The sequence below is a fragment of the Pleurodeles waltl genome, chromosome 3_2, assembly GCF_031143425.1.
Source record: "Pleurodeles waltl isolate 20211129_DDA chromosome 3_2, aPleWal1.hap1.20221129, whole genome shotgun sequence".
Lineage (NCBI taxonomy): Eukaryota > Metazoa > Chordata > Amphibia > Caudata > Salamandridae > Pleurodeles > Pleurodeles waltl.
The window spans coordinates 181,194,134-181,209,732 of NC_090441.1; the positions used below are offsets into that span (position 1 = coordinate 181,194,134).

Here is a 15,599-nt window from a genome sequence, read left to right on the forward strand (position 1 = left end):
CACTGATGGACTGAAACTCTTCTTCAGTCATGGGACATCAACTGCATCACTTCTGGAACTCTTCCTCTGCTCCTGTGCTGCATAGCCAACTCCTGGTCTTCACCGTCGACCTGGTCCTCCACCTCCGGAAGGGTGGGTAGTGGCTCCTTCCCCGACTGGACACTCCAACTGGAACTGAACTTGGTCTCCTTCATTTACAGGTGCTCTTCTGTCTGGATACACCTTTTGTTTCTTCCATTCTTGCTTCGGTCTTGCACAGACCTTTTGCAATGTTTCTCTGTGGGTTTGGGAAAAAAAGGTACTTACCTCTTCTCTCCTGATCACTGGGGGACACTCTGGTGCTTACCTTTTCGGGTTCTAGTTTCCCCAGCTCCTCCTCTACAGATTCCACTTACCTGGGTGGTGGTCTGACTTTCGCATACCATTTTTTTAGTATATGGTTTGGTCTCCCTCTACAGTCTCTATTGTTTACTGCTATTTCTCTGTTTTCTATTGCTTTCTATGTCCATTTCTGATTGCTGAGGTGCACATAATAGTGTGTTTACTCACCTGCTAGTAGAGTATTACCTATATAGTATTTTAGTATTTGTGTCACTAAAATAATGTCCCTTACTTTTTGTAACACTTGTGTGGTTCTTTCATGTGTGTGAGTTCTGTGTGACTACAGTGGTATTGCATGCGCTTTGCATGTATCCTAGATAAGTCTTGGCTGCTCACCCACAGCTGCCCCTAGAGAGCCCTGGCTTCCTAGACACTGCCTACACTTCACTAATAGAGGATACCTGGACCTGGTAGAAGGTGATAACACTATAGGTGCTCACCAGGCCAGCTTCCTACAGCAATCACACTGTAAGTGCATTCATGCCTATGTAATTATACTACAGGTACATGTTTGGATATGCAATTATATTGGCGGGACATGTAGACATTAGGGGTAGGCTATAAACTCGGCTCCGCCAGCAGAATTCAAAGAGTTTTGCCCACTCAGCCCTCCGCTTGGAGCATGGAATTCCGTGAAAAGTTTGCCAACTGCCATGTGGTGGAGTTTTTTAGAGGTTTCCCAATGCGAGTGGTCACGACAGGTCGCTACCATTCGCATTGAGAAAGGTACAGGCCACGTAGAAAACCTACTTGAGCGGCAAAAAGAACCAGCGCCCTCCGGCTTACCACATGGTGCTATTCGCACTGATTTTACAGCACAGAACAAGCTCCCAGTGCTAAAAATCAGCGTGAGCTGCGCAACGTTCCGAACTTGGCCACTCACGGAATTACTCGGAATCCCACAGAGTTTTTATGGAACTCCACAGAATTCCGCAGAGCAAAACTCCTCAAGTTCTGCCCACCCCTAGTATGCATCTGTAACTGCTTTCCCATGTGAGTATTCCTGGAAAGCTGTGACTGTCACATCTTCCCTAGAATCACTCCTGGAAACTCTGTTGATCTTTTCCAGATGTGTGTGCCAACTGCAGGTGTAGACATGCCCTCTTTTGTCAGTCTGGTCTCTAGATTCAGGGCAATGGTAAGGCTGGTAGAGCTGGCAGCCTGGTCAGCACCCTGGGTCCCTGCAGGTGGCTCTCTGTAACACAGCACAGGTTGTTCCTGAAGAAGTCCAGGTCTCCTCTGCGGGATCTGCCAATGTTTCCAAATGTGAAAGAGCGCAGAAAGGGAACAGGCTGTCATATTAGTACAAATGGCACAGTTGCTATTGAATAATATTTATTTTCAGGATGGCTGCACTCTAACTCTTCAGTGTGCTGAAAAGGCGTCCAGTGGAAGCATTGGTCTCTCTTTTGTATGGTTCCCCAGGCTCCTCGTTGGTGTATTGGCTTGATTTCTTTTGATGCACACAACCTTCCTCACTGGTTTATTGGCTTGTCTGTTTTTTAATGCACAGCAGAGTTCCTCACTGATTTAGTGGCTTGTTGTCTGGATACACAAAACATCCTTAACTGATGTATTGGCTTGTCCTTTCGATACACAACAAAAATCAGTCACTAGTGTGTTGGCTTGTCTTTTTGATACACAACAAAATCACTCACTAGTGTAGTGGCTTGTCCTCTTGTGATACACAACAAAAGTTCCTCATTAGTGTATTGGCTTGTCCTTTTGATACACACAAGGCTCCTCTCTAGTGTATTGGTTTGCCCTTTTGATACACACATGGTTCCTCACTGGTGTATTGGCTTGTCCCTTTGATACACACAAAGCCCCTCAGTAGTGTATTGGCTTGTCCTCTTGTGATACACAACAAAAGTTTCCCATTACTGTATTGGCTTGTCCTTTTGATACACACAAAGCTCCTCTCTAGTGTATTGGCTTGTCCTTTTGATACACACAAAGCTCCTCTCTAGTGTATTGGCTTGTCCTTTTGATACACACAAAGCTCCTCTCTAGTGTATTGGTTTGTCCTTTTGATACACACAAGGTTCCTCACTGGTGTACTGGTGTGTCCTCTTTTCATACACAACGAAGCTCCATATTGGCTCAATGTAGTTTCCTTGCAGATTAGCAGTTAAATTCTGCTGAGGGGCAGCAGCAAAAGGAGCCTCCGTGTGTTGTTTGGGTTTGTATTTTTACACAGAACAAGCTTTGCTGGGGAACAACAGATTCTGTACTTTAGGCGAGGGTGGGGGGGGAGGAGTGGGTTAAACACAATCGTACACACGAAGTGAGTATTGACATCTTTTTGAATCGCACAGTTACATACCATCGTCTCCCCCCTGGTAGCGGGTCTGAGCTCAAGGCACATGCTCTGCAGATGCATTGAGGAGGGTGTAAGTTACAAGTTGAAACTATCTTACAGGAGGAAATACCGGTCCTAGAGTATGGAACCACTAATCAGCTTCCAGGCACCTGACCCATCGAAGCCAATGCAAGTGTTGTCCAGGCTCTGGGATGGGACAGGGGTTTTAATGTTAGAACATGTTTAACAAAAATATCTTTTGATATAAACGTCATTGCCAAAATAGCAAATATAACACTCTATTGAGTGTGAATGTTATGTTCACAGCTCCAGTGTGATGGTTTTTGTGAAAATAGTATTTAAGCAGCAGTATTTTTGTCAGACGATATTTAGGCCACGATTTCCTGGTTCCATACCTTGCTGGGCCATGAACTCTGCACTGCCTTGGATCCTGACATCAAAGCAAAACCAAACTACCTCCAATGCAAGAAACCCCTTAAAACTAAACTACTCAGCTGTCCAAATGAAAGAAGATTGTGGCATGGGACTGCTGAATGACCAATCTGTGATCCCTTAATGTCAAAAAATAGCTCTGTCTTGTGCTGGACTCTGGCTGCAGCTATTTATTCTCTTTCCAGTGATTTCTCCTTCTCATTCTGGAGTAGATTTAAGAGCCCCTTGCGCCATCCAATGACACATTAACGTCATTTTTTTAGGCTAATGTGGCATTAGATGGCCAAAAACACCGCACCAGATTTACATTGCATTGCGTCACTTTGTAAACCCTTGCTCCACATTATGCTTGTACCAGACATAATGGGGCATATTTATACTCCGTTTGCGCCGAATTAGCGTCGTTTTTTTCGACGCAAATTCGGCGCAAAACTAACGCCATATTTATACTTTGGCGTTAGACGCGTCTAGCGCCAAAGTATGAGGAAAGAGCGTCATTTTTTTGCGTGAACGCCTTCCTTGCGTTAATGAGATGCAAGGTAGGCGTTCTCGTCTAAAAAAATGACTGCGCCGCAAATGCGTCGTATTTATACTCCCGGGCAAAAATGACGCCCGGGAGTGGGCGGGGCAAAAAACCCCGCATTTGCGCCGGATTTTAGCGCCTGGGTCAGGGCAGGCGTTAAGGGACCTGTGGGCTCAAAATGAGCCCACAGCTGCCCTCCCATGCCCCCAGGGACCCCCCCTGCCACCCTTGCCCACCCCAGGAGGACACCCAAGGATGGAGGGACCCACCCCAGGGACATTCAGGTAAGTATAATTTTTTTTTTTTTATATATTTTTTTTTGGCATAGGGGGGCCTGATTTGTGCCCCCCTACATGCCTCAATGCCCAATGACCATGCCCAGGGGACATAAGTCCCCTGGGCATGGCCATTGGGCAAGGGGGCATGACTCCTGTCTTTACTAAGACAGGAGTCATGTAAATGGCGTCTGGGCGTCGTTAAAAATGGCGCAAATCGGGTGGAGGCGATTTTTTGCGTCAACCTGACTTGCACCATTTTTAAGACGCCCTAGCGCCATTTTTCCCAACGCCGGCGCTGCCTGGTGTACGTGTTTTTGTTCCACGCACACCAGGCAGCGCCGGTCTGCTTGCGCCGGCTAACGCCATTCAATAAATACGGCGCCCGCATGGTGCTTCAGGATGGCGTTAGCCGGCGCAAATTTTTTTTCCGCTAAACTGCGTTAGCGCAGTTTAGCGTCAAAAAGTATAAATACGGGCCAATGTATGCAAAGGGGGCCTTCCCCCGTTAGGGGGGGATGAAAAAATGGTGCAAAGAAATCTAAGAGGTTTCTTTGTGTCATTTGTTTCGGTACTTTTAACGTCTGCTCAGAGCAGGCATTAAAAGGAGGCTCCCATTGCTTACAATGAGCCTCAATGGGCTTTGCAGGATTAGCGTCAACATTTTTGACACTAATCCTGCAAAGCTCTGAACTAGCATCCAAACATTTGACCCTAGTTTCCTAACTACTGCCATGGTGCGCTGTATCTTAGATATGGCGCACATATGGTGACTTTAGGAGAGCGCTAAGGGGCACAAGACAAGTGGCGCTTTACTGTGTGCAGTGCCACTTTCCTTAAATCTGGCCCTCTGTGTATTAAGTATTCAAAAGTTGTCTCATGACAGCACTCAGTGAGTTTACAAAACATCTAAACAATAAACGTACAGGTCCTGATTCTCACAGCAATTCCTGTGTGTAAATTTAAACTGAACATGCAAATTGTGTTATTAACAAATGAAGTCATACTTGTGCCACTCTTGTAATTTACAAACATTGATTTTGAATTTTAAATGAATGTACACACATGAAGATTTTTGTGTGAGTAAATCCAGGATCAGGGCGTGGGAATTGTCAGGAAGTGGGCTTTGTAGGCAGGAATGCACGCAAGTTTAAAACACCCACAAACCTATATATTTGTAGATATTCACATGCTCCTCTTGGACCCATTGACTCCCTGGAAATTGTTGAAGATTTACTCCAGACAAAGGCAGAAGTAAGTCAATTTAAACATAACTCTGCACAACATGCTCCCATGTTTCCCTATTACTCAGGAACAACTTATAAGTATGATGCAGTTACCTAATGTTTTTCTTGTTTAATATCAGTATAATGCCTCTTTACCATTATAAAATGGCTGTAAGAAGGAAGTGGGGTATTGGTACTTTCATAAAAGCGCTACTCTTACATTCATTTACTGTACGTTTTGCATATTTCTATTGCCCTCTCAACTCCTCCTAGTCAAAAATTGCCCTGGGAAATAATTCCCTATACTTGACCGTGCTTGCAACTTTAAGTAGTAGACACACCATCCTTCTGGTGTTTTCATTTGGCAGTTGTTGGTCATTGACAGAGCCCCTGCACAGTGTTTTAACAATCTGGGAGTGAGAGTTGGGCCTGATTTAGAGTTTGGCGGAGGGGGTTACTCTTTCACAAATGTGACGGATATCCTGTCCACCGTATTACAATTCCATTACAGACTATGGAATTCATAATACGGCCGATGGGTTATCCGTCATGTTTGTGGCAGGGTAACATGTCTGCCAACTCTAAATCAGGCCCATAGTCCTTGTTTGGATTTTGGTGGTGCGAGCGGACTGCTGCAAATCTGCAGTGCTCCGGCTAAGCCAAACTCATCAATCCCTTGCTCCATTTAGAGTTAGAGAAGCACCATATTTACTCATTTGGAGCCCCCACTGGCTTCATATTGTAAAACTTTAACTTGGCAGCTCATTCGCTAAGTGGCTGCTAGGTCACCGTGCCCTTCATCCCACTATGCAAGGGACTGACAGATGTACACAAGCAAAATACAGAATTGCCCAATGCCCAAGGGAACAATTCACTGCACATCAGAACCATTTTTTTCAGAGAAAATAAACTCCTGCTTTAGATACTTCTATTGTTTTCAAAGAAAAGCACTGGGGTAAACTGGATTTATTGTGTCTGTAGTTTGACTGTTTGAGCTGTGGTTCTGTACCCCCTCACTACCTCCCTGAGAAGCCTTTGACTGTTCATCCTTGCTGCCCAGAGAGTCAAGTGCAGAAAGTGTGTGCTTGGCACCCCGTTTACAGAGCAATAGTAGATCTAGCCCAGTCCCATCAATGGTAAAACCCTCAACTCCCAGGGTTGTGGCCCATTAACCACAGGTTTCCCTGTGACAGCAGAATGTGTTCTGGAAGTTTGAGAAGTACCAAAGTTAAAGCACTGATAAACCTTGAGCCCACACTTAGTGCATCCTCAACAGTAAACAAAAATATATTTAGATGATTGATGAGGATGTTGAGCAGGTTTGGGTCAGGAATGAGCCTTGTCTCAGGCCCATTTCATACGGAATTAATCAGTCAACAGGGTATGTAGACCCATGAAGCATACGTAATACACGTGCATCACTTGTCTTCTCCTAGCCACACAAGAATGTGCAAAACTTGGTAAGGTTTGTCTTGTGTATCTATCACCACCAAACAATAAGGATTCATTCAGCAAAACAGGACTCACCCTACATGCTTCTGGACCTTTTTGACAGACGGTTTCACCAGTTTTCTAGCTTGGATTGAGGTGCATCATTATCTGATGAAGACTTCACCCAAGCTACCTACAAACTAGAGATCAATACATCAACATCTTTTGATTAATGGACTGCCCTTTTATAGATTCATATTCACTAGATGGAATTTAGCAATATTATACAACATAGGAAGTACACAGATTGTAGAGGTGGCTATCATATATTTCAAGTGCATCTGAGTCCTTTTAAATTTCTGTTCATATTTTCACTACCTTCACAAGCACCGCATCTGCACCCAGCACAACTGTATTTGAATACTTTGTTCACTTATGCTATATTCAGTAGTCTGTATGGATAATGATGTGACCTTTTTGGGCCCTGAGTGCCTCCACTGCAACCATGTCTGGATCCCTGGTGCTGATTTTTGTTGTCAGAGGTAAATCAGATCAGGCGTGTGTGCCATGACATAGGCCTGCCTTGCAGATTGTGACTTGTTGGACTGTGATGGTTGCCCAAAGCTCTACCCTCATAGTGGTGAAATGCTACTGCCTTTGCCAGGTGAGAAGTTGAAAGAGTATGGTGGCCTTTTTACCTGTGTCACTGGAGTGAGGCCTATAAGCTCACTCTTGTAAAGTTATGCTGCTGTATGTGGAACTCATCCTTGGCATACATCAAATTTGTGTGTAACACTGTGCAGCGTATGTTTGTTGAATGCATGTGCTGGGTGTATATGTTCCTGTGAGGGTACACTACACTGAATATTCTGGATTTTATTTTGAGAGACCCACAGCTGACTTGAGAAACATTAGAAGGTAGAAGAACCTATACAAACAGATTTGTTTATTGCTACATTCCTATGAGTTTGGTGGGACACACACTAGAGGAAGGAGAGCCAGGATCTTCAGTATACTCAAAGGCTGCTCTTTGATTCAGAACAAAAAGAGGTCACTGGGGAGGGGCCTGGTCACATCTCAGGAAGGAGATGATGGGACTGATAAGAGCATCATAAAGAGTTGAACTGGGATCCGGGGTTAACCTTTTGATGCACATATCACTGTGGCTGACATCGCGGTATGAACCTCTAGTTACTCTCATGGCCTATGTTGTGGTACTATCATATTTGGAGTTGCTCCTGCTGCAACAGACTGTTTCCTGGAGGAAGAGCAAGGCAGAGAAGTTGGCAATTTACAACTAAGCAAACCCAGAAGACAAATTTCAAAGACTCGAACCTTAATCACATTTGGCATCTGGAAATTGACTTTGAGCAGGGGAGCTCGAGGCACCCAAAATGATCAACTGTCAAGCAGCTTGATCTTTTGGGAGTAAAAGAGCTCTGCAAGACTTCTGTCTGTGACTAGAGATGGGGGCTAAGGCTTGCCAGTCACCTAGCTCAGTGAGTGTATATCACCCAGGAAAATCCAAGACTACCTACCCCCGCAGCATGGAGCACCAGTGCTTCCTGCTTGCCAAGACAAGTGCACCAAGTGAAGAAGAGGAGACCATTTGTAGGGAGCGAGGTTCAATGGGGGATTATGGAGAGTGTATTCCTGTAGTGAGGTGTGAGGAGAAGGCTGATGCACTGATTGGGCTCTAGCCTGTGCACCAGGTGAAGTTGGTGACCATGTGTGCCAGAGAGGGCTGCTGTGAAGATTACTGTAATGCTGATCGGGCAGTATCATGTGTGTGGAGTGAAGTCAGCAACTGAGTATGCTAGAGGGGGCCACCATGAAGATTACTGCTGCACCGATCGTGCCACAGCCCGTGTGTGGAGTGAAGTTGGCGACCTCGTATGGTAGAGGGGGCTGCAATGAAAAGGAAATTATTGCATGGCAATCAGGCCATCGTCTGTGTGCAGAGTAGGGTCAGTGACCCAGTATGACAAAGTGGGACACAAGAAATACGTTTACCGGATCAAGAGAAATAGAGAGGAGAAGCTACCATGGTGAACAGTGCTGGTCCAGACCCCCAACTGAAGATCAGAACTGGAGCAGTCACCACCTGCCCCCTTCCACCACCTGTGGGAAAGATCAGAGGAACTTATTCTCTCACCAGATCAAGAGCCATGTCCACTGTAGGAGGTTGGCTGTGTATATACTATCTCAAAGTGAGAGATAGTGTGCACAGAGTCCAAGGGTTTCCCTTAGATGTTGATAGTGGCAAAATTAGATAATAATAATGCTCTATTTTGTGGTAGTGTGGTCGAGCAGTAGGCTTATCAGAGGGTAGTGTTAAGCATTTGTTGTACACACACAGGCAATAAAAGAGGAACACACACTCAAAGACTTAACCCCAGGCCAATAATTTTTATATAGAAAAATATATTTTCTTAATTTATTTTAGAACCACAAGATTCAGGATTTGAGGTAAGTACATAAAATGCAAGGTACTTCACACAGGTAAGTAGAGAACTTTGATTTAAAACAGTAGTACACACAGTTTAGGTTAAAATGGCAATAAGCTATTTTAAAAGTGGACAATGCAAAAATCAACAGTTCCTGGGGGAGGTATGTTTGGTTCAGTTTCTCAGGTAAGTAAAGCACTTACACAGTCAGTCTCCTGGGCATACACAGCCCACCGTTGGGGGTTTAAGGCAACCCCAAAGTCACTGCACCAGCAACACAGGGCCGGTCAGGTGCAGAGGTCAAAGGAGGGCCGAAAACCCATAGGCGCCTATGGAGAACAGGGGTGCTCCGGTTCCGTTCTGCTGGCAGGTAAGTACCTGCGTCCTAGGGGAGCAGACCAGGAGGGTTTTGTAGAGCACTGGGGGGGACACAAACAGGCACACAAAACACACCCTCAGTGGCAAAGGGCGGCCGGGTGCAGTGTGCTAACTAGGCGTCTGGTTTGCTGTAGGAAGCAATGGAGGGACCAGGAGGTCACTTAGGCGATGCAGGCAGGGTACGGGGGCTTCTCGGTCCAGCCACCAAGTGGGCTAGGAAGAGGGCCGCCTGCTGGTCACTCCTGCACTGGTGGGTGGTTCCTCTCGGTCCTGGGGGCTGCGGGTGCATTGCTTGGTCCAGGCGTCGGGTTCCTCGTTAACAGGCAGTCGGGGTCAGGGGGAGCCTCTGGATCCTCTCTGCAGGCGTCGCTATGGTGGTGCAGAAGGGTTGACTCAGGTTACTCACGTCATCGCAGTCACCTGGGAGTCCTCTCTGCAGTGTTTGTTCTCTGGAGCTCGAGCTGGGTGTGTCAGTTGCAGAGTGAGAAGTCTCACGCTTCCGGTGGGAAGGGAGAGTTCTTTCAAAGTTATTTCAAAGTTGCAAAAATGTTGCAGTTGATGAACAGTGCCGCTGTTCTTGGGAGTTCCTTGGTCCTTCAGGTTCAGAGCAGTCCTCTGACTCCTCAGAGGTCACTGGTCCTTGTCGGATGGTCACTGTGCAGGTTCTTTGAGTCTGGAGACAGGCCAGTAGGGCTGGGGCCAAGTCAGTTGTCGTCTCCGTCGCCTCTGCGGGCTTTCAGGTCAGCAGTCCTTCTTCTTTGTGTAGGTTGCAGGAATCTGATTTCCTGGGTTCAGGGTCACCCCTAAATACTAAATTTACGGGTGTGTTTAGGTCTGGGGGGCAGTAGCCAATGGCTACTGTCCAGGAGGGTGGCTGCACCATCTTTGTACCTCCTCCCTGAGGGGAGGGGGGCACATCCCTAATCCTATTGGGGGAATCCTCCAAAACCAAGATGGAGGATTTCTAAAGGCAGGGGTCACCTCAGCTCAGGGCACCTTAGGGCCTGTCCTGACTGGTAGTTTACTCCTCCTTGTTTTTCTCATTATGTCCTCCAGACTTGCCACCAAAAGTGGGGGCAGTGGCCGGAGGGGCGGGCATCTCTGTTAGCTGGGATCCCCTGGGGTGCTGTAACAAAAGGCATAAGCCTTTGAGGCTCACGGCCAGGTGATAGAGTTCCTGCAGGGGGAGGTGAGAAGCACCTCCATCCAGTACAGGCTTTGTTCCTGGCCAGAGAGTGACAAAGGCAATCTTCCCACGTGGCCAGAAACTCGTCTGGTTGTGGCAGGCTAGCAGAAACTGGTCAGCCTAGCACTAGAACTCGGACTGGTATTCAGGGGGCATCTCTAAGATGCCCTCTGGGTGCATTTTACAATAAATCCCACAATGGCACCAGTGTGCATTTATTGTGCTGAGAAGTTTGATACCAAACTTCCCAGGTTTCAGTGTAGCCATTATGGAACTGTGGAGTTCATGTTTGATAAACTCCCAGACCATATACTCTATATTGCTACCCTGCACTTACAATGTCTAAGGTTTTGCTTAGACACTGTAGAGGCATAGTGCTCATGCACATATGCCCTCACCTGTGGTATAGTACACCCTGCCTTAGGGCTGTAAGGCCTGCCAGAGGGGTGGCTTACCTGTGCCACAGGCAGTGTGAGGTGTGCATGACACTCTGAGGGGAGTGCCATGTCGACTTTGTCATTTCCTCCCCACCAGCACACACAAGCTGTGAGGCAGTGTGCATGTGCTGAGTGAGGGGTCCCCAGGGTGGCATAAGACATGCTGCAGCCCTTGAGAACCTTCCCTGGCATCAGAGCCCTTGGTACCAGGGGTACCATTTACAAGGGACTTATCTGGGTGCCAGGGCTGTGCCAATTGTGGGAACAAAGGTACAGTTCAGGGAAAGAACACTGGTGCTGGGGCCTGGTTAGCAGCACACTTTCAATCATAACTGGCATCAACAAAAGGCAAAAAGTCAGGGGGTAACCATGCCAAGGAGACATTTCCTTACAAGTGTTTTGCCTGTATCTACCCTCCTGCATCTACCTCACCCAAGAAGACTTAGGGGGTCATTCTGACTTTGGCGGGCGGCGGAGGCCGCCTGCCAAAGTCCCGCCGGCAAAATACCGCTGCGCGGTCAAAAGACCGCCGCGGTAATTCTGAGTTTCCCGCTGGGCAGGCGGGCGACCGCCAGAAGGCCGCCCGCCAGCCCAGGGGAAACCCCCTTCCATGAGGATGCCGGCTTCGAATGGAGCTGGCGGAGTGGAAGGGGTGCGACGGGTGCAGTTGCACCCGTCGTGGTTTTCTGTGTCTGTGTGGCAGACACTGAAAATCTTGGTGGGGCCCTGTTAGGGGGCCCCTGCAGTGCCCATGCCATCGGCATGGGCACTGCAGGGGCCCCCAGGGGCCCCACGACACCCGTTACCGCCAGCCAGGTTCTGGCGGTCAAAACGGCCAGAACAAGGCTGGCGGTAAGGGGGTCGGAATCCCCACAAGCAGCGCCGCCATGGAGGATTCCCTTGGGCAGCGGGAAACCGGCGGTACACCGCCGGTTTCCCGTATCTGACCGCGGCTGTACCGCCGCGGTCAGAATGCCATGGGAGCACCGCCAGCCTGTTGGCGGTGCTCCCGCGGTCGTTGGCCCTGGCGGTCCATGACCGCCAGGGTCAGAATGACCCCCTTAGACTGCTCAACCCATGCTAGTACAGAGTAACGAGTGCTGAAGGGGTACTTGGCCCAGTTTCTCCAGATCCAGAGTAAGCCGGGTCCCAGGCTATCAGGAGTAAAAGGCCTTAACCCTCACGGTTGGTAGGGCCCAGTGGCTCCTTCTTGCCCCTTGGCTCTCTCTGTATGTGTATGAGAGAATTGTAGACTTTCACAGTTTATGTAACTTTGCATCTTTCTCCGAAAGAATCATTGTTTTTTCACAGTTGTTTCAGAAATGTCCTAGAATTACCATACTACTGAACCCACAACAGAGAATCAATAGGCTTACTCAGGGAGGTGCAGTGAAGTATGGTTGAAGGCTTACCCAGGGAGGTGGAGTGGGTTAAAAAGTCAGAAATCCACACAAACAGTAATAACACTCAGCAATGCTACCTCTCCAGCCAATGCTGCTACTTTGCAAAGATAAATGCACTTTATTCTACACACAGCTGAATACTACATATAAAAATATAACTGATCATGGAGAAACAACAAGCAATATAATGCACAATTTACACAATTAGCAAACTTCCACTTTGTCTTCGACAAAGGATTTTCATCATCGATACACCACTGTCTATGGGCTTTGACAACAGGTTTTCAAAATAAATAAACCGCTTACTATGGACAGTGAGAAAATGTTTGATAACCAATAAGACACTGTTAGACCTTTCTGCTCTTGGCATGGTTTTCCCGGTCTTTTTGCTTCTGACCTCTAGTTTTGATTCTGTGCTGAATTTGGTTTTTGCTGGCTTTCGGACACTGGGCACTTCTTCACTGCTGACCAGTGCCAAAATGCAAGTGTCCTCTGTCTAAATGGTTTTGGTGATTGGTTTATCCATGATTGGCATATCTGATTTGTTAGTAAGTCCTGAGTATAGTGCACCATGTGTGCCCAGGGCCTGTAAATCAAATGCTATTAGTGGGCCTGCAGCCCTGATTTTGCCACCCACAAGAGTTACCCTGTAAACATGTCTCAGACCAGCCACTGCAGTGTCTGTGTATGCAGCTTTGAACTGCTAGTTCGACCTGGCAAGTGCACCCATTTTCCAGGCCAAAACCTTTTCTTTTACTACATGTAAGTCACCCCAAGATAGACCCAGAGCAGCCCCGTGACCAGGGTGCATTGTATTTAAAAGTTAGGAGATGTACTTTGTGATCATGAAATACTGCTAAATTTGGTTTCCAATAGTGAAAGGCCTGTCTCTCCTATAGGGTAACATGAGGATTGCCTTGAGATATATTTCAAGTGAAAATTCCGACTGGGAGCAGAGGGAGATATGGAGTTTGGGGTCTCTGAACTCACAATTTATAAATACATCTTTTGGTGAAGTTGGTTTTTAAATTGTACGTTTGAAACTGCTACTTTTAAAAAGTGAGCATTTTCTTGCTTAATGATTCTGTGCCTTTTTTCGGGTTGGTCTGGGTCAGGATGACTGTTAGGCTGTTTGTGAATTCACTCACAAAGGGAGCTGAGGTATGCCCTGCATATCCTGATGGGTCTTCATGGGTTAGAGTGGTGGGAGGAGCTGACACGTGCACATGAATAGGGCTGTGCTTGTCCTTACAAAAAGCAGTCGCTAACCCCCTGGAGTGTGTCTGGGGCCAGGGCAGAAAGGACAGGGTCTTCTGCACTACAAAGACTTTGGCCCGCATTACAACCCTGGCGGTCGGTGGTAAAGCGGCGGTAAAACCGCCAAAAGGCCAGCAGTAAAAAAAATAGAATTATGACCATGGCGGAAACCGCCAACATAGACAGTCACTTAAACACTCCGACCACCACGGCGGTACAAACAAACAGCGCAGCGGTCATCGCCAACAGACAGACGGAAGGCAATGTACCGCCCACACTATTATGACAGGCCAATCCGCCACCTTTTCCGGGGCGGATTCAACGCGAACGAAAACACGGCGGAAACAGGACTTGGAAGAGAAAACACTCACCTCTACACATCCCACGAGGAACCAGGAAGCCATGGAGCCTGAACTCCAAATCCTCCCTGCGATAGTCTTCCTGCTCCTCTACAAGGAGCATGAACGACGGGGGCGACGACCACGGTGAGTACTGCACCTACAACACAGGGGAGGGGGGAGGGATAAGAGAGTGACACACATGCAACAAGCAACACCCCCACCCCCACCCACAACAACATACACTCAAATACATGCTGCAAAATTGCATTTACACCCACCAACCCCCCCACTGGAAGAACGCAGTGACAAAAGGAAATTATTGTAAACATTGTAATCAAGAATAATCCATTAGTCAAAAATGTATATACACTATAAACAATTAGGTACATCAAGAATTCAAGTCCAGGTACTGCACCTATATAGTCCGTGGACCACTTGGCCCAAAATGCATTGGCGAGGCCCACACTCGATACCCGATCGAAACGGAGAGAACACTGCAGGGGCATCAGATCAAAATAAAACTGGCACCTCAGGGGGAAGGGAAGGGGGGCACCTCAGCCGGATGAGTGCACAACGCCAGCTCCACGAGGGAGCTCCATGCCCATTGATGTATCCTGGGGAGTGCAAAGCCACAGTCTCTCAAGTTTATCAAGTGGGTGGTTTGCCCACTGCTTTACCCTGGGGAGTGCAAAGCGACAGTCTCTCATGTCTCTCCAGTGGGTGGGTTGCCCACTGCTTTATCCTGGGGAGTGCAAAGCCACAGTCTCTCCAGTGGGTGGGTTGTACACTGCTTTATCCTGGGAGTGCAAAGCCACAGTCTCTCAAGTCTCTCCAGTGGGTGGGTTGCCCACTGCTGTATCCTGGGGAGTGCAAAGCCACAGTCTCTCAAGTCTCTCCAGTGGGTGGTTTGCCCACTGCTTTATCCTGGGGAGTGCAAAGCCACAGTCTCACAAGTGGATACCAGTCTCCACTGGTTCTGGAGGGGGCTTTGTGCCCAGAGTGCTTCATCCTGCCAAGGACTGAGGTAGTGGATGTGATACTCCACTGGTTCTGGAGGGGGCTTTGTGCCCAGAGTGCTTCATCCTGCCAAGGACAGAGGTAGTGGATGTGATACTCCACTGGTTCTGGAGGGGGCTTTGTGCCCAGAGTGCTTCATCCTGCCAAGGACTGAGGTAGTGGATGTGACACTCCACTGACAGTGGTGCAACATGCAAGCTGCCCAGGCCCCTGGAACTGACCACCAGCCTCGTACGAATGACCACTGGGGATGGCAGCCATGTCTGCGGTGGTGCCACTGGCTCAGGATGTTGCGGGGCCGCTGGTGGTGCTGGTGGCGGGGTCAGTAGCGGCGGTGCAGGTGGCTAGCTCACTGACTGCTGTGCTGGTGGCTGGCTCACTGACTGCCGTGCTGGTGGCTGGCTCACTGACTGCCGTGCTGGGGGCGGTGTCAGTAGCGGCGGTGCTGGTGGTGGGCTCACTGACTGCGGTGCTGGCGGCGGTGTCAGTAGCGGTGGTGGTGGTGGCGGGCTCACCGACTGCGGTGCTGCTGAAGGGCATAG

At 48.2% G+C, this 15,599-nt stretch overlaps 1 long non-coding RNA gene across 1 annotated transcript in view; it reads left to right on the top strand.

Moving 5' to 3' along the window:
• Positions 1–15,599, top strand: part of LOC138286779 (uncharacterized) — a 46,007-nt gene that overhangs the window by 7,809 nt on the left and 22,599 nt on the right. The window contains exon 2 of the long non-coding RNA XR_011202061.1: positions 5,116–5,188. This is a non-coding gene — a long non-coding RNA (uncharacterized lncRNA). The remainder of the gene's footprint in view (positions 1–5,115; positions 5,189–15,599) is intronic.